The following is a 23,902-nucleotide window of genomic DNA, read 5'->3' as shown; positions in this document are numbered from 1 at the left end:
CCTCAGTGAACATTAATGTTCCCTAGTACACAATCTGGGAAATATCCAGAAGTCTAATCTCCTGGTTAAAGCGGTGGCTAGTAAATCTCTTTTGTACCATTTATAGTGCAATGATAAGTTTTGGTTTAATTCTTGTGAACATATTTGAATTCCAGATTAGTAGAATCTGAATGAATGAGGTGGTCTGTACAATTCTCTGAAGACAGGTCAATGAGAAAGAGCATAAGGTTAAAATGAAAATTTTATATTTTAGTTTTGAAAGTGGGTGTTTTATTTTTTATCAACTAAGAAAGAGTTAATAGAGGGCTGTAGAGGACTTGTTCTTTTCTCTGATGGAAAATAAATAACTAGTATTCCTCAGGGCAGAAACTAAACTCTAACAAGGAGAAAGAAAGGACACACTCCTACTTCCTCATCTATGTAGGCATTCTGATTGATCCTTGGGGATTTCGCTTCATCTCGGCAACTTTAATTGGCCTCACTCAGAAAGTCTCTTCTTTTCACCTGGAAGAGAAGTGAGATCACAAAAAAGAGAGAAAAAAATTTAAAAAGGAGAAGGAAACATTTTTTAAAAGGAGATTGAGAGAGACAAAGAGGAAGGAGATTGTCCTTTTCCTTAGGGGATGTGTATTGCTTCCTAGTTCCCCATGATTACCCAAAGATCCAAGGCCCAACCTCTTTCATAAAAATTCAGGTGTGATAAGAACAAAAAAGGTCGGGGTAGGCTGGATGAGGGTTGTATATTTGAACTTGTTTAAGGATGGGTACTGTGTTTTGCATTTTATGGTTTTAGCATCTACATCAAAGAATTCCTCTGCTCTTTACTATCAAGTAGAGCACTGCAGGTGCCTTAGGTTCTAAGTCAAAATCACTGGGTCTCATTGACTTTTCATTTGTTCTTTTAACCCTAAAAGGGCAAGAAAGATAAAAATAAACGTTAGAGAGAAGTGATCAACTCACTATTCTAGACCATGTCAGATTGCTCAGTAAATTTCTTGCATAATACAAATAAATGTGATTATTCATGAAAAGTTTATTGTCTAAAGCAGTGATTCTCAGTTTTGCCTGAAGAGTTGAATCATGTGAGGAGATTTGAAAGTTCATGATGTTTGGGCCATGCCAAAGACTTACTGAATCAGAATCTCTGAGTGTGGATCCTAGGCATCAGTGCTTTTTAAGTCCCCTCAGAAGATGTCAGTGTGCAGTCAAGGAGACCCATTGGTAAAGAGAGGTAAAATTGTATCAACATTTAGATCAGATACACAACGATAGCGTTAGGCACTGTGCTAATAAGCACTTCACGTGAATTATTCAATTTAATCATTCAAAAGAAGACTATAAGATAAATATTTATTATTATCTCCATTTTAGAGACTACAAAACAGGCTGTAAAAGGTTAAAGAATCCATTTAAGTTTACACATTTAGAGACCTGGTCTTGTCTCTCAACGCTGCATAGTTCATGAGGGCCATTAATTTCCAACAACAATTTGGAGGATGATATACGATAATCATCTTGATCTCCCTCGGTGTGTCTCTAATTAAGCGTGATACCTTTGTCTTCACATTTCAACTGTTAACAGTTATGCATTTAGATCACGAATCCTTCTAAAATCTCTGATTTTCCTGAAATTCAGTGTCTTACGAGAAGCCTTCAAATACCCCTATAACATTGGTCCAAAGATTCTAGATGAAAAATTAAGTCTTCTCAAGTGACATTTTAACTGTAATGGTGCCAGGTTTGTAGGATCTTAAAGTTAGTACAGGTCACTGATGATCTTACCATCTTTCTTCTCCCCAACCCTATGCATTAAATACTTTCTTTAGACTTTGTACAATGTTAAATGATTTCTTTAGCATAATGATGATTTGAGAGGAATTCTAGAAGATCGATGTGAACCAACAAAATTGCATCTCCAGTGCTAGCTGGTTGCCCTGAAAATGATGAGCACCAGAGATGAATCTCATATGAGATCCTGAAATGTTAGAGTATTTGAAATACTGTGAAATTTGCAGTTTCTGTGCTATTTCTATGATTAAAGAAAAACCGTGCTACATTTCCAGGATGTTACAGTGTAAATGGCCTCTTCTAAAACTCTGAGCAATTTTAGCCTTTGGCTGTCCACCCTAGTGTCCTCCAATGTTCTATGTACATTTTAAAGTACACCTTTTCTAGTTAGTTTGGTCATCATTGTGGTTAACTGACTTCTGTTCTAAAACCCACAATAAATCTCGGCCACCCTTCTATTTAAACACTTTAAAAAGAGAGAGAGATTTCAGAAGTGGAGACACTGAGCCAGTGATAGTTTCTCCTGCTGTTTAACTTGTGTTAATATTACCTCAGCTCTAGGGCAGCAGCAGTAGTCAGCATGGCAGCTAATCGCCTGATTTTAATTTATGCACCTGTTTATTCACCAATTCCATGGTGATGTAGAGGGGGAAGTAAGATACGGTGAATAGAAATGTGCCAGCAGTAAATTTTCCCTTTTGGCTTACTCTACTGTTTTTCTTTCCTGCTGTTAGCTACTTTCATTATCAACCTGGATTTCAGGCTGTCCTACTTAGCAGGTATTCACTTAACATTTGGCCCTTTGCTTGATTCATAGTTGGCCAGGGGGCTCAATTGTGGGAAATAATGACCGAGACATGAATCAAAGTTGTTTTTCAGCTACTTGAAACAAACCCCCAAGTATGCTACCTGCTGAAATATTCTGACTTTGAGAATAGGGATTCTTTGCCGCTGCATTGCACACCTTCTGCCATAGGGTTCTGCTGAGTGTCCCAAACTGTTTTCTGGGGATGACTAGTGGCTGTTGAGAGAAGAGAAAGGGAGTGGGTTAATCCCACAATCAAGTAATGGATGAATAACTGAAATTCTGGCAAATTTCCTAAGGTTTCTGGGAGTGTGAAAGCAAACCTGCGGGTCCACCTGGGCAGCATTTCCCACAGTCCTGGACCGCAGGTTAGCCAGAGACCTGCCAGGAACATCCACAATGCCAGCTTCATGAATGTATGTGATGTGTGTAGTTGTATGGGACCCACTCTTAGAAGGGCCCTGCACTTGGTTTAGTGTCCTGAAATAAGTGGAATTCTTACTAATTTTTGAACAAGAGGCCTCAACTCTTCAGTTTCCACTGGGCTCCATAAGTGATACAGCTGAATACAAAGGGTGCTAAAATGTCCTAGAATAATTTAAAAATTTGATACCAAGTCATTCAGGTTTCCTTATGCAGTGGGTGTAACAGATGGCACCTGGGGGTGGAAAGACAATAAAATAAAAACAGAAACAAATACTTCCTTGCTAGCACTGACCTATCTGATGCTGTGTTTACATTGGAGTTCTGTAAGTTGGATGGTCATATTATTGAATGCAACACCACAAATGTGTTAGTTTTAAAGTCTTATCCATAAAAATTTTGAAACTGAATAATGCTGAACAGGAGTCATGCCCCTCATGCTCCCCTAGTCATTTCATTCAGGCCCCATCAGCTCCCCTCTAGGGTCCCCAGAACCCTCAGCGGGGTTCTCTTCCAGGACCCTCCCTCCAATGACCCAATGCTTCTGCAGTACTTTCAGGACCTCCAGACCCTATTGCCTTCCCCATAGATTCCCTCAGGCTCCCTAAGACACACTCAGGACCCTCCAGGCCCCTTTAGCCCCCCTCACAGTCTCTCAACTCCCCACAGGCTACACTAAGATCCCTGAAGGCCTGCAAAATTCCCTTAGTCTTCTCTGGGCCCCTGGCTCCTCTGTTTACTCAGCAGAACCCAAGGTGCTCTCTTCCTGGACATGTCCTGGGTAGATTCACCCCAGGTGAGGTGCAGCCAAATTCTCTAGCTCCTTATCAAGTGGAATTACTGCTGGGGGCCTCCTGATAGCTCTGGAAGATGCTGTATGAAGTGGAGAGCAGTTAGGGAGAAAGGGTCACTGTTCCTTAGTGCCTATTTGGGAAGGAAAAGTACTGCTGCTGAGTACTTGGATGTGTGGGTGGGGGGTGGGTCCCAGAGGCTCTGTGGGCTCAATATTGCCTTCATGGGGTATATTTTTCTGAATCTCTGGAAAATTGCTCCCATTAAGGGGTTGGGGCCAGAAGGGGCTTGGGTTGGAAAATCTTCAATATCTGTGTTTAGGTTTTTGAGATTTTTTTTCCTCCAAATGTTTCGCAAATTATGAGTTTGTTGATACGTTATATGCAGACACTTAAAATACAGCTTATTTTTGTGTGTCCCGATTTTGTCATTTCTTCATTTGTAAACATCTACTGGGAATCTCAAAGCATAGATTTTTTGGCCATTCTCCACATCTAAATGACTGACTCCACCAGTAAATTTCAGTGCTTAATTACCACCAATTTACTCTCAAAAGGGCCAGCTTCTATCTCCTCACTCGTTCATTCTTCCTTTCAACAGATAGGTTCTGAGAGCACAGATGTTAGCAGCAGTAGCAAGGACCTGTAAGGGTGCTGGCATTTTCGTACACAGGCCCTGGTGGTTAAGACTTGCTGTCACAGTGCTCGTGTAACAAAAGCTGATAAGGGGCACACACTGCTCAGTGGGGACACTTAAAAAGGAAAGCCAACTCAGTTTGGGGACATTCCTCTCATCAGAGAAAGAGAGGTTGGGACTGAGACTCAAAGGCTGAGTGGAAGTTTTCCGGGGGAATTAAGTGGGACTGTTACAGGAGGGAGAGAAGACAACAAGATTGACTCCTTCAGGAGCATAGCACCTTCGTAAAACACATTGTTGATTATGTCTAGACCTTGGATACTGGCTGGAGGTTAGAAAAAAATTGGAATGGGGTCTTGTATATCAGTCTAAGAGGCCTGGCTTTCTTTGAGGGCGATGGGAAGAATACGAAACATATTTCATTTTAAGCTGGGGATAGAAAATATTCTCAATTCTTTAATGAACAACTCTGAGCTCAGAGTCATAACTGTAAAGATTAACAACTATAAAATAATACAGTGGGCTATTTTACTCCATCATTTTCAAAGTTGTATTGCATGCCTGCTCTGGGACAGGGGCAATGCTCAGTGTTGGGACTTGCAGTGGTTAGCACCAGTTCTGCCTCCTGCCTTCATGCTGTTGCAGTGCAGGTAGCTTCTGGGCCTAGTTAAAATGAAGGAAAAATGACACCCTCTTAATGTGTCGGTGCTGATTGCCACAGCTGGCTGTCAGTAGCCAATTTTGCTATTCTGTATTGCACAGATCAGTGGGAACCAGGGGACCCTACGCCTTAGTTACCATAGTCAGAATAAAGCGAAGGACAAATGGCATTCCCTGCTGCCTTTTTCAGTCTGGACGAAAATGTCCAGTGCTGAAGAACAGCTAAATGCTTCCTTTTGTGTATGTCTGATTGTGGACAGCGGTGACCAAAGCTGTGAAATCAAATAGAAATAGGCAGACTCACCAGTGAACTAACAGAACATTCACAATGGGTGCAGATGACAAAGCACATTTTCAGCACTACATGAAATCTTTACCTTTCACCCAATAGGGAATCTTATCTACTCCCTGAAGTGTTCCGTCACTTATTTCCCTTTGGTCTGACTTTGGAACTCAACTGTATTAGAAGGTTCCATGCTACTTTCTGAATTTTCTCAGAAGATACTTCTCCTGGGGTCACCAGATAAACAGGCCCACCAGATACACAGCAAAACAACTGTTCAACACATGTATGAGTTTCCCCTTTTGTTATAATATTCATAGAAATACACCAACTTTAAGAGAGCTCTGCTTATTTAATGTCGAGAAAATAATTCTAGGCATATACAGTATAATGATACATGAGGTAATATCAGAGCCCTGGATTTCAAAGAAATTACTTCAGACTTTTAAAAGAGAGGAAAATCATTACATGAATATGTAAATAGACCAGTAACTGAATCATCCAGTACAAAAGAGTTTCACAATTCTAAGTTTCCAAAATGCTACTTTTATTATGATTTTGGTGTTCCTCCAAAGCAGTCTGGTTATATGTATGTGCACATGTATATGTGAGTGTGTGTGTTCTGAGACAACTGTTTTTCAAATTGTGAAGTACTCAGCCTTTTCACTCTAAGCAGAGGGGAGAATGGGGGAAAACTATCTGACAGATAGAAGGAGAAATATATTTCATCTAAAAATAAAGAGATTACTATCTTTACACTTAGAGTGTATAAACTTGGATTTCAAAAACAGATTAACCACAATTTGCTTTGCTTGAGTTACCAGGATATTGAGAGAGGAAGAAAAATTAAATTGAATCTTACTGCTATTTATTAGCATTCCAGATATTGAGGGAAAAACATTTTCATTGAAATCTTGCTGGTTTATCTTGATTTTCTAGTAGGTACACTTAATGTTGCATTGATAAAATGTTTAAGTTCCCCATTTATTAAACTGCATTTTTCTATATAGCATATGCATGCATCATTACTTTCAAGGAATGATTATTTTAACAAATAACACAGTGATATTAAGAATAACTGGTACTAACTTCTATAAATTAACTAATCATTTAAAATTCTAATATATTATCTTAGTTACTCAGAGGACTAAATCTTAGTTTATGTAAAATGGAAACATTATTTTTTGAAAGATCTATTCTGAGAACATTCATAAGCATGCTATAATTCAGAGAAGTAGATTCTTCAAAAGCCATACATAGAAAACTAGTTGTTTATTATTATTAGTTAGCTCTTCCTAACTAAAACTTTCTATCCTTTGTTTTACTATATCTCTTTAATAAAGACATTCATCAAGAAAGCATTTTCATTCTGTTTATGGCTTTAACTAAAATTGTTTAATCACCTACAAATATAGATACTTTTATGTCTCTTATCTTTATAAATCTGCTCTTTTTTGAATAACGTGTTATTTAACACACAAAAGACACACAGATATTAAGATTATATTTAACTGAGTTTTGATAAATGGGATATATGGGACTTTACTATCACTGAAATCAAGATATAGAGCATTTTCATTATCCCACAAAGTTTTTTCATCATCTTGACTGGTTAGTCCTACTACCTGCTGAGTCAACCTATAACCTTAATTCTGTTACTGCAGGTTAATTTTGCTTGTTCTTTAAAGTCATAAATATTGAATCATAGTGTAAGTACTAATTTGTGTTTGGCTACTTTTACTTACTATAATATTTTTAAAAAATTAATCCATATCGCATGACTGAGAAATGTGTTCCTTTTTTCCTGAGAAACATTCTGTTTTATGAATATACAACAATATTTGTCTGTTATGTTCATGGAAATTTGGGATGTTTCAAGCTTTGGGCTATTACGAATAAGTCACCTATCAACATTGTTGTACAAAACTTTTATGGACATACACTTTCAATTTTCTTGGTTACTGTTGGATTATACGGTATTTATTATGTTTTTAACTCTATCAGAAACTTTCAGTTTTCTAACATGGTTGTTTATTTTACATTTTACCTTCCTTATCTAAGTGGTTCAGTTTTCCACATTCTTGTCAGCTTTTGTATTTGTCAAACTTTTTACTGTTAACCATTATAGTGAATGTGAAGCAGCATCTCATTTTAGTTTTAATTTGTATATCTCCATTATAGCTAATAATGCCAAGCATCATATGAAGTGGTCATTGACTTTTCATAATCTTCTGTAAAGTATTTCTTCACAAGTGTTTTGCCTACTTTTTAAATTAGATTGTTTACATACAGTTGGTTTGTATCCTGGATAATAGTCCTTTGTCAGGTGTCTATTACAGACATCTCCCACAGATTGGGGTTTGCTCTTCCATTTTCTTATCTGCAACATGTACAAAGATTGTCATTTTGACAAGGTCTGATTTATCAACTCTTTTTGCATTGTTATTGTTTAAAGAATTTTAAAAATCATCTCTGCCTATGTTATTCTTATAAAGATATTCTTCCATAGCTTTTATGTTTAGTTCTATGCTAAATCTAAAATTAATTTTTCTTCATGGTGTGAAGCAAAATTCAGCTTTGGTATCAACTGTTGAAGAACTTTTTATTTATCTGTAGAATTGCAGCAACATGTCAAAAATCAATTTACCATACATATATGTCTATTTCAGTACTTTGAATTATGTATCCTTGATTTATATATCCTTATATGAACACCATGCTCTCTAATTATTGTGGATTCAAAGTGAGTCATGAAATCAGTTATAATAAGCCCTTCAAGTTTGTACTATTTCTTCAAGATTGTCTCAAACATTCTAGGTTCTTTGGATTTTTATATAATTATTACAATAAGCTCATTCATTTCTTAAGCCTTTTGGGATTTTTATTGTGTCATAGTAATAACCAATCAGTCTCTTAATACACAATCTTATAACTAATGTCCCCATCAATTCTCAAATCTGTATTTTGTCTGTCAGTAATATTTTGTCTATTTTCATATAATATTTTCAGTATATTGGTTTTCTTTCATGTGTTTCATTACACTTGCTCCTAGTATTTTTGTTTCTTATTTGATGTTATTGCAAATGGTGTTTTAAAAATTGTACTTTTTAATTGTTTGTTGATTCTATGTGTGTGTATGTGTGTGTGTGTGTGTGTGTATGTGTGTGTATTTCATTGACTGTATTCTGAGCCCATGCCAAAATTACTTGTTAGTTCAGTTAGTTCCTTTGTAAATCCCTTTGGATTTTTTCCTGTATGCAATCATGTTATCTTCTTTCTGTTATTTACATTTTTTTACATTTCTTTATCCTTTATATTATACTAACCAGGACCTCCAACACGATGTTGAATAGAGATACTCTGGGAAAACATCTTTGTTTTGTTGTTGATCTTTTCAAGAAAAGTATTTGATTTTTTAAATTACTTATCATGTTAACTTTAGAATATTTGTAGATGTACTACCTCTTTAAAATTTTTTGTTTGCTGAACATTATTATTTGATATGAATAGGTGTTGAATTTTGTCAACTGCTTTTCAGCATCATTGTAATGATACGGTTTTTCTTTCTTCTGTTAATGGGGTGAATTCCACTGACTGATTTTTTAATATGAATTCAGTCTTACATTCCTCAGTTGTTAGAAGTGTGTTGTCCAATGTATATGTCTCTAGACTAGATGTGCTTATATTTTTGAAGGATTTTTGTGTCTGTGTTCATGAGTTGTATTGGCTTGTAGATTTTTCTTTTAATATCTATATTATATTTTATTATAGTATTATAAATATGTGCATATATATACACATTAGGTATTATCTATATTATATCAGTTATATAATATAACCAATATTATTATATATAATTTATAATAATACAAATTCATTATTTTATATGTGCATGCCTCCTTTAATTCTTTATTACTAGGTATAATACTCTTATCAAATGAGTGGGAAATTTTCACTTTTTCTCTATTGTCTGAATAAAATTACAGTTGATATGTCTTCTGTAAGTATTTGATGGATTTACCAATGGAGTCATCTGAACTCACAGGAAAAAAAGAAAAGAAAAGAAAAATAAGTAACCAAAGTTATAGGAAGATAAGTAACCAAAGAAGTTCAGGAGGTCAGAATTAAGGTCTAGCTGCAGAGAGTCATGGACAGTCTCACATCTCAAAATAACTTTCCACCCATTGAAAAAAAGAATTCTGTGTCACTTTGCTCAAGATCCAACTTCCAGGGAAAGTAAGTATGACTATTCATGTTTAGGGCAAGTGACAAGCTTTTGGCCAAAGGTTAGGATTGGGAGGTTAGTGACTGAGATGGGTATTCCCAAAACGAATACATTAGAAGTTTCAAGGTCAGTTCCTCTAGAGAAATTAAAGCACTATCACAGAGAGAAGTGGATGAAGGAGAAAGAGAGTGGATGGATAGAAAAGTTGATGTCTAGTATAATGACCAATTAGATTGTAATTCTTTTATCAGAATATGTAGACTTTTATGATTATTGAATCTGAAAAGAGTGTTGAAATACAGGTTGTCGATTGAAGAGGGAATTCATTTTCTTAAATCCAAGATGTTAATGAATATCTCAGTCTTTTCCAAAACCAGTTTTTGATGAGAAACAGTTTTGGGTCCCTGTAGAAAATACACTGGCATTACTTGTATATCTTGAATAGGTAAGTTCCTCTTAACAGCTTGTATTTTTTTAAACCTCAAAGAAACCTACAAGCATTTTAATTGCTCAAGTTGCTGGAGTTAATCCTCCAGTCACTTTCTGGCCATTGTTATAAATAATAATCTTCATTAATGCAATGACAGCAAACACTAATCTTCTGATTCACAGTATGAAGTATAAGGAAAGCATAAAGATAATTATTCAATAGAAACAAACAAATAAAAAAACAAGGAAAAAAGTCTCCTGATGATTTAATACCTTACAACTAAGGAGACATTCACATATTATTTAAGATATTTAATTTTCACAACATGCATCAATGATAATCTTTAAAAAATCTATACACTAAATGGAATTTTAAACTCTCTTTCTTAGTTCTTTCTCTCTAGGATTGTAAATTAACTTTTCCACCAAGAAATAAAATAGAGACATTTATTTCCTTAAGCAATTTGTGTTGTTCAGCTTCATATGAAGTGCAAATTAATGGTCCTTGTATGATGAATAAAAAAACCTTAGTGGTAATGAGAAAGGCAATTGGTGATGTCAGCAAAGAGTGTTCTGATATTTGAATGTAATTATTTGAAGTTCATATGTTACAGAAGTCATGGATTTAACTAGTCCTCAGTCCAGGATTCAGAGAAAATTCCCTCTAGGTGAGATTAAATGCTTATTGTGGGCAAGTACAGTTGAATAAAACATTGGCTTGGTGCTCCAGACTCATAGAATTTATGACTGAAAATGGATTCTCGTGATCCTTCTAGGTTAAACCTCTTGTAATCATCAATGAGAAAATAGGACCAAAAATAGTAAGTGATTTTTCCCTTTTACCTCATTAGCTACTGGCTTGCTTTAGATTCTCTCTACAATATTATTTCCACTCTATCTCTGTGTGATTCATTGTTAATAAAGATTATATTTACTGAACTCTACTCCCTTCCAAATGCAGTTCTTCCAGGGCCTCTTGTCCCCCACAACGTCCCTCCTTCTCCTCTTAGCTAAAATTTATCTCTTTTTATTCTCACCTCCTATGGATGACTGCTAACAAAGTTTGTTGTCTTTTTATATGATGATGTCATAGGAGAATAGCATACAATTCTTTCTTTTTGTGGGAGGATTCCTTTTTCCACCACCTAGAGTGTAAGCTTCCTGAGGGAGGCTAAGACTGTTGTGTGTGATTAATGATACATATTGTGCTCTCTCTGTATACATCGCAAATGGCTCTTGTGCTGTTGTCTTGGAAGTTAGCACAGATCAGAGTGTCAATGAAATCAATGCCCTTCACTTGTTTTATGTTTGGTTTAGTGTGAGAGAGTTTGCTTTTCAAGGTCAACTTTCCCTTATTCCCTGACATTCAATCCAAGGACAAGAAACAGACAGCATCTTGAGGAACTTAAGGTGGTGTCGGGTGGGGAAATGGTTTTCTAGTCAATACCAGTGATAATTAACAAAATAGAAATATAGTTTAAGGGCATGATTTTATAAAAACAAATTCTAGAGGTCTGGGTAACATTGTACAAATCACTTAATACCTATTACATGGACTGGGAAATAATAGATTATTAAGTCTGTGTTTAGTCTTAGCACTAAATTTTTGTCACTTGGGTTTACTTACCTCACTGGATCTTAGTTTCCTCTGCTGTTAGATGAGAAATAAGAACAAGTGGGTCATAGCCTAATAGAGCTCCTTCTAGCCTGCCTCCACAGATCAAACCAGGCACTGCACTGAATGGGAGCTTTGGGATCGTTCTGTGTTTTTAAGCCTTTCTCCACATCTTCACATCTGATCCTGTACTGCGTCCAACCTTACTGGCTAGCATCCCTACTGCTTGTTTTCTCATTGTGCAGCACAAAGTTGAGGCAAGATGAGCAGTAATTGGCAATCAGTTGAAATTTAATAGGGTAGGTGATTACGTTCCAGGATGTTATCTGAACTTGAGACATGAAAGCCGATATTTAAGTAGAATCTCTTTGGCAGCCACATACTCTCATTTCATCAGAAAAATTCCTTTGAATTGGAGTGTCTTTCAAATAACAACTTTCACATCACCTTGTGACCATCAGCATTTGGTAGGAATAAGTGGCTCACCATGTGAACTAATATGTCATAAAGCCAAGAGGAAAATAAAATTTGCCTAGTAGATAGGAGTTCTGTTTTCAGTATAATTAGGCCTCCTTTCATTATTATAGTGTATCAGCACACAATCTCAGAACACAGTGCAAATTTGAATCATTCCTCGTGCAGTTATTTGGACTGTGACAGGACAATTATGATAGTATATGAATTTTACTGTCTTTTTTTATTTCTCAGTGATATTTGGAGAAAAAAATGTCATGCTTGGACTTTACTTTTCAAACTTTAAACTTATAAGATAGATGAGCAGTTGAACAATAAGACATCTGGTAAGGAAAGACGCTGCTAGCCAGGGAATCACCATGGAAACCACCAAAGACATGGATTATGAAGATGAACAACTTTGAGTTAATGTCTTTTCAGGGTTGTGGCATTTTGGTTCATTGATTCATATGTTGAAGTGTCTTTTAGAGGAACTGCTTTCAGAGACACCGAACAGTCTCCCAAGATTCATTATGGAGTAAAATTCAAAACAAGTCAGACTCAAGTTCTTCAAGGAAGAAAAGCTAACGAATAAAATATTTCAAAGAAACATAAATCCTTGCTAAAGTATAATCACATATGACTTGGAAATTGAGCCACTAGATTTACCCCAAGTAGAGTATTATCATAGGACTGCAATAATTGTCTCATTTCAAGTGTTGTATCATGGAATTCCTACGTGTAATTAGTCATCAGATAGTGTTCCCTGTTCGACTCTCCCTACTTATTAAATAGCAGTTGATGCTAAATATAAGCTCTAGGTTAAATTCAGCTATAGAGCATTGTATCTATTTTGGAATTAAATGGAATATGACCAAGGACAATGTTTTTAAAGTTTAGAAATGATGTATACTTTAAGAAATATAGTGAGCCCCTTTTAAAAAATGAAAAGTCGTCAAATGGAATGTAATTGATGAGCAAGAAAGTGACTGGTCCAGCTGCAAGTCTGTAATTTGCCCTCCAGCAGTTAAATGTCTCAGCCTTCTAAAACAGATGCCTGTTCTCTTCTTGAAGTTCTCCAGGGAGGGAATCTCAGCAACTTCATTTGATAATCCTTATCAGGGTTTTATCACTTTGACAGTCCAGAAGTTCTTCTCTATGTCCTACGGAAATCTCTCTTGTAGCCTGTTTTCTCTAGGTGGGTTTTCAGTTAAGCAAAAAGCAGAAAAAGTTCTGTGCTCTTCTCAGAAGCATCACTCACATACCCGAGTTGTTGCATCTTAATAGTATCTTCTCTGGGCTAAATTAAAACTGTCCTCTTACGTTTTGAACACATAGGAGGCCCTTTGGAGTTGCTTTTTCCCTGACCATGAGTTTTTGAAGTAGGAAGTACCTTCTCCCTTATGTTTAGCTCCAGGAAAATAGTAACAGCTACCTTTGTACAGTACTGCATAGTACTTTGAAATATAAAAATCATTTCATGTGAATTATTTCGTTAGATCTACAACATCAACCCTGTTAATTAGGCAGAGAATGAAATCTTCATTTATATTTTCAGGATTATGTGAACTAAGTATTCATGTGAATTAAAGTACTGGTAAATAAACCCAGCTGAAAATGTTGGGCCCTTGATGCATACCAGACACAGAGCTGCCTGCTTTGCCATATTACTTTTTTTGCTGCTACTTCATGTACTCATCAGAGACTATCACAAGAATTTTATAGTTAGGAAAAACATATACAATGAACACAATAAAATAAATTTTGCGAAGGCCGTATAGCTGGTAAGCAGAGTTGGGATTTGGACTCGTGTCTCTGCAATTAAGGACAGAAAATTTCCTGTTTGTAAACAGCTGCCTCTTTCCTGGCAGCCTTTTTTTGGTAGCCAGGTATAAAATACAACAAAAGTAACAAATTGCTATGGTGATTACATTAGGTAACGTTTTAGTCAGTGCTTAACACGACACGTACATAGTAAGTGCTCAATTAATGTTAGCTTTTGCTATTACTATTATTAGTGTTAAATGCACAATAGAGGAATTAAACAGTTTGGTTCAGATCATTAAAAGCAATAGAAAGTGATTGCATCTAATCTAAGTTCAGTAACTCTTTACAAAACTTTTTGCAAAAAAACAAATACTTACGATGCAGTTCATGTTACTTAGGAAGAACTTCAGATTGACTTTCAAATCTGAAAGTCAACGGTGTAATACAGGATTTTCCAAGAATGAAAGAAACCTTGATGTGAGGAACAATCAAGAATCTGAGTGTAGTGCTGCAGATAAATTAGATAAATTATTATAGTGGACATTAGATACAAATGTCTGCTGCTGTGAAATGTCTAATATTTAAAAATCAGTTCTTTTGATTTTCTCTCAGAGAGAAGAATAGTGAATAATTTATCTCTTGACTATGAACATTATTATGTGATGCTTCTGAAATAGACTTCTCACTTTTAAGCTCCTTACTTTTACAAGTACTCAATCTAAGAAATTCTCGTTATCATTAAAGTGAAAGTGCATTATTTCTTTTTAACTTTTCCCCCAAAGTATGATAATGCTTACTTTCCTAGTATTAAACTATAAGTAGTTTGTTTATAATAAATCTACTCAGGGCAGTGAATCAAAGTTTAAGAGTTCTGGATTCTAGTTCAGCTTTGCCACTTGGTTGTTTCATGATCAAGTCATTTAAATTGTTTCTCAATTCCCTTGGTGTTATAAACTGAGTGTTTGTGTCCTCCCAAATTCATATGTTGAAACTTAACACCCAATTTGAAGGTTTTAGGAGGTGAGGCCTTTGGGAGGTGCTTCGATCATGAGGCTGGGGCCTCACAAATGAGATTAGTGCCCTTCCAGAGAGTTCCCTTGGCACCCCACAATGTGAGGACATAGTGAGAAGACAGTGAGGAAGAGGGTTCTCACCAGATACCACATCTGCTGGTGCCTGGACTTTTTACTTCCCAAATTCCAGAACTGTGAGAAATGAACTTCTATTGTTTATAAGCTACTCAAACTAAGGTATATTTTAGAAGCAGCCCAAATGGACTAAAAAACGCTCACCAAACACCAATTTTTTCTATCGTAGGGTTATGTGAATCAGATGAGATAAAGGAAAGAACTTTAAAAATTAAGGCACTATCCCCACCATATATAGAGTTTTTATAGATATAATGCACTTTCTTATTGTTCCTTTTAATTATAAGATTCTCTGTAGTTTTTAAACATGAACATTTATTTTCTTGATCTATACCCCCTTTCACTATACTCTCTTTCCTTCTTACCTATCTTTTGTTCAACACTTTCTTTTTCTGCAAAACTGTTACACAATTTTCAAGTCCTGTGTCAAATATTTCCTTCTCTGAGAATCCTTGTTTTAGTTTCTAGGACTGAGATGGTCATTTCCCCAATCTGTGATCTCATCTCTGGCATAACAGTTACCCTGCTGGAATTCAAGTCATGTGTTTAAATATCTGTTTCATTTAGTGGACTGAGTTCATCACACAGATCAAATTACACCTCCCTCAAATACACATTAACCACAGAATCCTAATACTAGGATAGCTTTGAAGGAGTCATTATAAACCCTAACTACCATAATGATCTTTAGGAATGCACATTTGTATTATTTACCTCATCCTTACTCTTCTAGGAGAGATTTTGGGAGAAGGGATTGATACTTTCCTGAAATGAGTCCACAACCATGTTATCACAATAAACTTAAGGAGCCAGCAACAATCCCACTGCCCCATTCACCTCACCTCCAAACCCTGTAACCTGCCCAGTGATCTCTCAGAACTTCCCCTAACCCCTCTGAGAGATCCTCCACCCAGTGCTCTTAGTCACTAGGCACCAGGAAGGCTCATGTGGGCTCCAGAGGTCAGCTCACAGCTTTTGTGGTCAGATGGACTTAGATTTGAACCTTAACTCTGCCATATACTTTTGTACTACCTTGAACAAATTACCACTTTGAGTGTCTGTTTCCACATCTAGAATGTGAGGATAAGAACACAAGTATGTTAAAAAAAATGTGTGTGTGTGTGTGTGTGAATGAGCCCTTTACAGAGGGCTCAGCACATAATAATCATTTCAGAGATATGAATGAAATGATTATTATGGGACTTGGAATTGGACAAATATGAAATTGAATCCTCATTCTGAGTTGGCCAATAATTAGCTGACTGGATACATTTTAACCTCACTGTGTGTGTCTCTCTTAAACACACATGCATAGGCACACACACACTGGTCCCTTCTATACTGTGATATAAAGAGGAATAATATCACTACACTTAAGGAATGTATTTTCTAGTATATAGGTATAGTGTACCTCCAAAGGCAGTCAGGTACACCACCCTCAATGTTTGTTCCCTACTAAAAGTAATCTGTTCAGCAACCCATTGAGTCTAGGCCAAATAAATAGATAAGTTTAAATAACAGGAATCAGTTGTTTAATTAATTGTAAATAGAGATACACTTTATTTTTACCTTCAAATATTCAACTGTATATAAAATATTTATTTTTTAGCCTTAAATGCCTTCCAACTTTGTAAGGTGTTTGCTTATTTATTTTGAGCCTTGTAGCCACCAGGAAGGTGAAGTGAAAAAGGCAATAAACTTATGTTCACTTAAATAAAAAAATCCCCAGAGTTCAAGTGGTTTAATAACTTGTCTAGAGTCACAGAGCTAATAACAAAGTCATAACAACTTTAGTTATTATTCGTTGAGTTTTTACCATGAGCTGAGCAGCATATTTAGTGTTTTACATATATTATCTCAATGGTAGGAGACAGATATTATCTACATTTTAAAGCTAGAGGAGCTGAGGCTCACAGTTGTGAAATGCTTTGTCCAAAGGTCCAGAGGCAAAATTGGAAACAAGAATTAACTCCTAAACCTGTACTCCATTCTGTATCCTCTCAGGCAGTGAAGTCCAGTGGCTGGACATGGGCTCTGGAGTGGGGCTGCCTTTGGTTTGGGTCCTAAGTCCATCATATTAGCTAAATGATTTGGGGAAAGTTTATCTAATTCTGTAAATATCTTTTAAGATAGTGATAAGATAATAGCCTCAATCTTGGGGTCTTGGAATGATTCAGCACTATAATATAGGTAAAACTTTTAGTAAAGTGCATACCGCATTCTGAATAATACCTTTTACTATTAGTTCTATTTGTTTCCATCTGAGTTCACCTTGAACATTTCTTGTTCATTTTCTCTCTCATAGACAAACGGTTTTTCAATTCTTTACTTAAGTAAGACAGTAAGCTTGGAATAAAAGAGACAACAATGATATCATACTTCTCAAGGAGGAGGGGGTGTGTTACTTTTATGCATTGTTCTTCCCAGCCCACCCAAAAGACCATTCCTTCTCTGTAGAATTCCTCCGACTCTGTGCAGAGTTGATGCTTCATTACAACTACCTGCCTCTGAGAAACCTCGCTTCTCTTGAAATGAAAAAGAGGAAGTCTATGAGAATGATAACAAATATAGAAAAGATTATGGACCGTGTCTCAAAGGAAAATATTCCTTTTATTAGAAACATATTAAAGGGAAGGAAATCAATCTTGTGAGATCATGAAAATCTGGGAGAGTCTAAAGTTGATTTATTTATTTAAGATTTATACCCAGTCTACTTCCATAAAGGATTCAAGGTGGCGGCAGACTAGGCTAAAATCATTTTCTTGTAATATGTCTCAGACTGGAATTAGAAGTTTGTTTTCTAGCAGATGAAGTTAAGCTGATTACAGCAAATGAGGTATTGAGAATCAATACCATAAAACCATTCCATTTAGTACCTGTACAATCATTCCAGGATTATAAGTAATATTTATATTCTCAAACATTGACATTTTCAGGAAATGAGATGCAGAACATTTGCACAGGGCATAGCCACCTGTGGTTGCTTGGCTTTGATGATTAAAGCATGTTGCTAATGAGGCCAAGGTCATGGGCTCGCTCCCTACACAGCTCAGTTATCTCTCTTCTGTTCTGCAACTGTGAATGGAACCAGACTCCTGCAGCAGCTGCTTTACTGTGATGTGCAGGGGGTCACTGTAGCTGACAGACCATTCCTGGGTTATGACATATGCATCCCCACTATTGGAAGAGCACCCCCAAGTGTGTAGCTTGTCAGCTGTGTTTTCCCTACGGAAGAGATCAAGACTCACACAGACAACACACACACAACATACACACACACGTGCGCCACTCTAGGAGAGGCAGGGTGATGCAGAGGAACAGTACATGGAGGAAAATTTTTCGACTTTGTGCAGTGAGAGGGAGTTCAGATCAAGGTTGTATCAAGTCCTAGCTTTCACATATACTGGCAGCAAGGTCTTGGGTATGTAAATTACCTCATTTTCCAAAATTAAAAAAAAAAAGACAATATATTTACCTTGGAGAAATGGGAGAATGGTAAAGGTACATTACATGTATAGTAATTATAAAAGGCACACCAGTGAATTTAAAAAATCAATATTATTTAACCATTATTATGTACTAGGTGTTCTAGTAAATTCTTTATAAGCATTATCTCATTTAATTTTCACAGTTCCTTATGAGGTAGGTGTCATTGTTATCCTTTTTATTCATAGTGAAAGCAAGATTTAGGGATTCTAAGTAATTTGCCCAGTTCCAGACAATGAGAAGACATCATAACTAATGCCCAGACCTAAGCCAGGCTCACTCCCAAGGCCACGTGTTCCTGTACTGTATTATATTTATGCTGCTTTTCCTAAAATTGACCTGCTGTTATTCTAGTCTTTATTAACTGGCCTTTAACAATGTGAGCCATTCTCTGAGGCAAAAATATAATTTCATCTCCTGTAGGCTGCCTACTACTTTAGCACAAATCCTTTGTTTGGTACCCTTGCAGTCATACTTCAGGAACTTGCTGGAGTCACATTAGATGGTGTATTCCCTCAGGGACCTATGTGAACATAAATTCCTTACCTCAAGAGATTCTTACGAGGAACATAATGTTGAATATATAAAGTAAAGCAAATAAGGACCACAGATTACTTTCCTCTCTATGTGTATGCATCTATTTTTACCCCTAGGGGTCCAACAAGATGGATTTCTAAAGCAGATTTGCAAGGAAGCTGCATAAACTCTATGCCCTGTCTCATTATCCAGCTATACCAGTAACTCAGAATCTCCACTGTTGAAGGCCAAATAAGTTGATGCACTTGATAGTGTCGAAATATGCTTCTCTTGTTGTAATCTTCCTCTTTTATTTTCTGGGAGAAGAAATTACAGCTTCAGAAAATCTTTCATAGAATGGGAATCTGGAGATTACCAAATTGGTAGAATCTGTGCTTGAGATCTACTGCTGGTTAGCTTTTAGAACAAAGTTTCAATTTCTGAGACAGTTTGTTGAAGTGGAAAGAACATTAGTGTTGGAGGAAGCTGAGACCTAGGTTTGAGTTCTCAACCTACTTCTTACTAGTAATATACAGAAGTGATTAATTTTTGGAACTTCTGCTTTCTCGTCTGTAAAATAAGGCTAAAAATACCTGATTCTCGGTCTGCAGTGACAGTGGTTAGAAATAATGTAAGTAATATTCTTGCCATGAAGTAACTATTACCTATAGCTAGTAGCTATTTTAATGAGGAATTCCTGGAGAAATACTTCTGTTGATTCAGGAGCATGCGGAGATAGAGCCTAGGTTTGTTTTCCAAATTAGTCTTTGATTATGTACTGAATTGTAATGGTAGAGGTATCAGTCAGGGTCCAGATGGCATACTCAAAATCAGTTAATTTGAGGAGGGTGTATATACAAAGAGAGTATTCACAAAGGCATGGGACAACGCAGCTATTGCTACTGCATAATCAAAATACCCCAGAATTTAGTGTTTTAAAACAACTATTTATCTTCTCATAATTTTGTAAGTTAGCTGTTTAGGCTGGGATATGCTGGGCAGTTCTTCTTCTGGTGTTGTCTGAGATTACACATTTAGCTGCTGTGATCTGGCAGAGTGAATGGGTTTGGATGGTCCCAGATGGCCTCATCCACATTTCTGAAGGTCAGTTCTGATTGTTGGCCGGGCCAGTCTCTCCTTGTGGTCATTCATTGTCAAGGAGCCAAAACAGGCTTCATCAGGTGACGATGTCAGGGTTCCAGGAAGGGAGCGGCAGAAGCTGCAAGATCTCTTGAAGCCAATGCTCTGGAAGGAAAATAAAATATATCACTTACACTACATTGTCTTGGTCAAAGCAAGGGATTAGTCAGCTCAAATTAACAGGATGGAGAAATAGACTCCACTTTTTCATTGGAGGGCAGACAAAATCATATTGCAAAGGGGCATTTATAAAAGAACAGGAGGAATAATTGCAACTATCTCTGCAAGCAGTCTAACACACCAACTCTCTTGCCTTAAAGGAAAGAGGGGAGGAAAGGGTTATAATCCTGAGAGAAAAAAAATCACATAGAATCATCTGTCTTCAGAAAAGCAAGGATAGTAGAAGAGAACCAGTCTGAAGGACCTTCCTCCAATTTCATGCCAATGGCCCCTCTTCTCTGAATTTAACTAGAAGACAGAGAAGGAACTCATTAACATAATCCTTGCACATCATCCTCATGGAACAAAGAAAGGGCAGAAAATGGTGGAGAATGGATCTAGAGTAGCAAGTGGAAGACGACCTGTACAGGAAGAGAGGCAGAGTACCATAAAGGATATGGAGCACAGGTTTTGTGGTTGGCTAAAACTGTTTTGAGTTTCTAGCCTGACATTTATCTACATGGTATTTGGGCAGCCATTTCTTCTCTCTCAGCATTAGTTTTTTATTTATAAAACCACTATAAGAAATGCCTTCCTTCTTTAAAGATTATTGGGAGGAATAATTAGGTTATATATCTGTTACTTAGCACAGTAAACAGGCAGTACGTGGTAAGAAGAGTCATGTGTCAGTAGTCTTTAGAAAAAGTTGATCTATATTGCTTTTGCTAAAGTCAACTTCTTGTGTCTTCCATAGGTTGCCTAGAGGTTGGGTCTTGATTTCCTGGTTAATTGTTTCATTTCTCTTTTGCATTTTGCCAGAGTAGACACATCCTAACTAGAAGACTCTAGGGCCCATTTCAAGGCTAACAACCTAGAGACCCCTCCTTTTCTGCTCACTGCCAGGGCTCACATCCATAGACTGAGGGAAAAGACGATTCCCCTGCAATGGCGAGAAAAACTGGGAAGCCAGGGCTTTCTGTAATCATATTTCTCCAAAACGCCATGTCTCCCATTTACTAGCAGTTTCTCTTCTCAACCCTTCGCTCCGCATGAAGTTAAGTGCATAATCCCCATGGAGTGGCAAATGCAGATGCAACAGCTGGCTAGAAGAATTGGTGTGTGCTGAGACAGAGAGAGAGGAGGCTCTTTCTTGAGAAAATTGGTCCCTCAGAAGCAGCCTCTTCCCTCTAGTCTATTCAACCTGCATTCTGGTCCCATACACTAATGGTCTAAGCTGTATCTAAGCTACAGATTGACTCTGTGAGGGTTGAACAGTGAATCAGGAAAGAAAGCCTCAGCACTGAGGATGCAGAGGCACCAAGCCATTTTTGCCTCCTCCAGGGGAACTATGTACACTCCAGGAATGACAGAGCTCTTGGGGACTTGGGATATCATCTCATCAAGCATGTCTCCCATGGGTGTGATGGGGTATTATTCAGTACAGGTTTTGTAGGTTTCTTGCATGTAATGTTTATCATGATAAAATAATTTTGGAAATACTGGATTAGACCAATTAATAAGTTTATTTGCTGCAGGACTTCTAAGATTCTTTATATTGATAAAATGCCTTGTGAAACAACAAGGATAGAGTGGTGTTTTTATAATTTACTACGGAAGATTCCTTTTGAGGAAGTGTCTCCTGGATTTAATATTTCACAGATCAAACGTGGGGGAATTTTTAAGTAAAAAAACAACAACCAATCTCTCTGCCTTTGTATATTTTTCCCTCTCTCTCTCTCCCTCTTTCTTAGTATTGAGTCCCAGACAGAAGAAGGGACCTATATGAGGTTTCTCAACAAGATGAAGTGAGTTATGGGGCAGATAACCTTGTAATGAATTTTGTACTATATTGTCATAATGGATTAAAATTCAAGAAAATTTAAAAATTTTGTGTCTCTTATGCACCAAACTCTACCAGCTTCCTAAATGTAGGACATTTGTTTTAAATTGGACTATTTCTCACAGGGATAATTGTGTTTATTCATCCATGGTGTCTCACCTTCTGGCCTCTGGGCCCAATGATGTGTACTTTTTTTTTCTCTCTCTTTCACTTTGACCTACTAAGGTCTTTAGGAACCATCAGCTTCACATGGTGGAACAAATGGCAGGTCAAATGGTGCAACAATGTAATACTAATTAGGCCTGTGTGGCGATTTTAACTCTTCGTAGTCCTTGGTGTACTGTGTGCAATTTTATCCTCTCACCTCTCTGTAGAAGGGGCAGTGCAGATACAGTTCTTCAAATGTTAAATATTTATTTTCAAGTAAATACAACCATGAAACAGCAAAGATACAGTTCTAAGCTCCCATGTCCTGATGATTTATTCCAAGGTTTTCCTCTAAATGTGCACTTTCTACAGTATGTTTCATTGAATTTGTCTCATATGATTCTCTATGAAAACAATTTTCTGTTGTCAAACAAAATTTGGAAATGATTCATATTATTTAATGTGTGTCCCCCAAAGAATCACAGTACACAGTACAATATTGAAAGCTCTGCAAAGTTTTACAATAAAGGAATATAATTAAATTCATTTAATGCAGCTTATTTCACAAAGGACATAGAACCCTATGTTGTATATCATTTGAAAGCACCATTTTTGACAGAGCAGATTTTAAGATATATTGCTATAAAGCATATAGCACAGTGTCAATGGAGACTGCAGGGAGGAAGAAAGGAAATAACATTTGCTGAACAGCTACCCTCTCCTAAGTGATTTACATGCATTGGTTCAGTTAATCATCATGATAGCCTCTTGTGATAGGTATTAGTGTGTTTTTTTTACAGGATGAGAATCGGGTTCTGAGAGGTTAAGTGTATGGTTCAGTATCATCCAGCTGGAAAATGATGGAATTGCAAATTGATCTCTCTTCTTCCTGATTCTAGGAAGTGAATATCCACTCTGATCCTCTCCAAACATTTTTTAAAGATTCTTGCAAATTATTTCAAAGCCTGATTTTCAGGAGAGCTTCCCCATCTCTCCAATTACACTTGCTACCTAAGCTCATTCTTGTATTGACACACACTTCTCTTATTTCTTTACACGTTCCTAAGTACCTGGTTATCCCTTCTTGTCCATTGTGGTTAGTTTTGCTTTCAAGATTTCATATCTAAGTCATAAAGATTTGATGAGCAATCATTAGTAACAATTACAGTTATAAACATTCCCAGTGTTTTAAAAGAAGGTAGACACACACACACACTAAAATCCATAATCCACAATCAATTTACAACCTGGGGATAATGCTGGTAGAACTGCAGTTTGTTTTGAATATTACTGTATGCAGTACATCTTCAGTATCTCATGAAACAGGCTAAATACTAAATAAATACTAAATAAATAGTATTTAGAGATACTTTGAAACTGAGTTTATTTCTACTCTTTCATAATCATATAGATGTGCTATTTTCAAATAAAATGAATGAGGTGATATTGCTTTGGTGATATTGTTTATATATATAAACATACACATATGCATATATATATTATATACTCATTTATACTTATGCTGTGTTTGCATATTCATCTGTGTGTGTGCATTTTTGAGTTGTTTTTACATTGCCAGTTACATAAAAT

At 36.5% G+C, this 23,902-nt stretch overlaps 1 long non-coding RNA gene across 1 annotated transcript; it reads right to left on the bottom strand.

Moving 5' to 3' along the window:
- Positions 1–300: 300 nt before the first annotated feature.
- LOC140686603 (uncharacterized) lies at positions 301–7,764 on the bottom strand. The gene is made up of 3 exons (XR_012060439.1): positions 7,678–7,764; positions 2,753–2,809; positions 301–504 (listed from the first exon to the last, which is right to left on the bottom strand). It is a non-coding gene; the product is annotated as an uncharacterized lncRNA (long non-coding RNA).
- Positions 7,765–23,902: the final 16,138 nt, after the last annotated feature.

Source organism: Vicugna pacos, chromosome 17, assembly GCF_048564905.1.
Source record: "Vicugna pacos chromosome 17, VicPac4, whole genome shotgun sequence".
Lineage (NCBI taxonomy): Eukaryota > Metazoa > Chordata > Mammalia > Artiodactyla > Camelidae > Vicugna > Vicugna pacos.
Note: the sequence above shows the minus strand (reverse complement) of the source record. Positions and strands in the feature narration are given on the sequence as shown.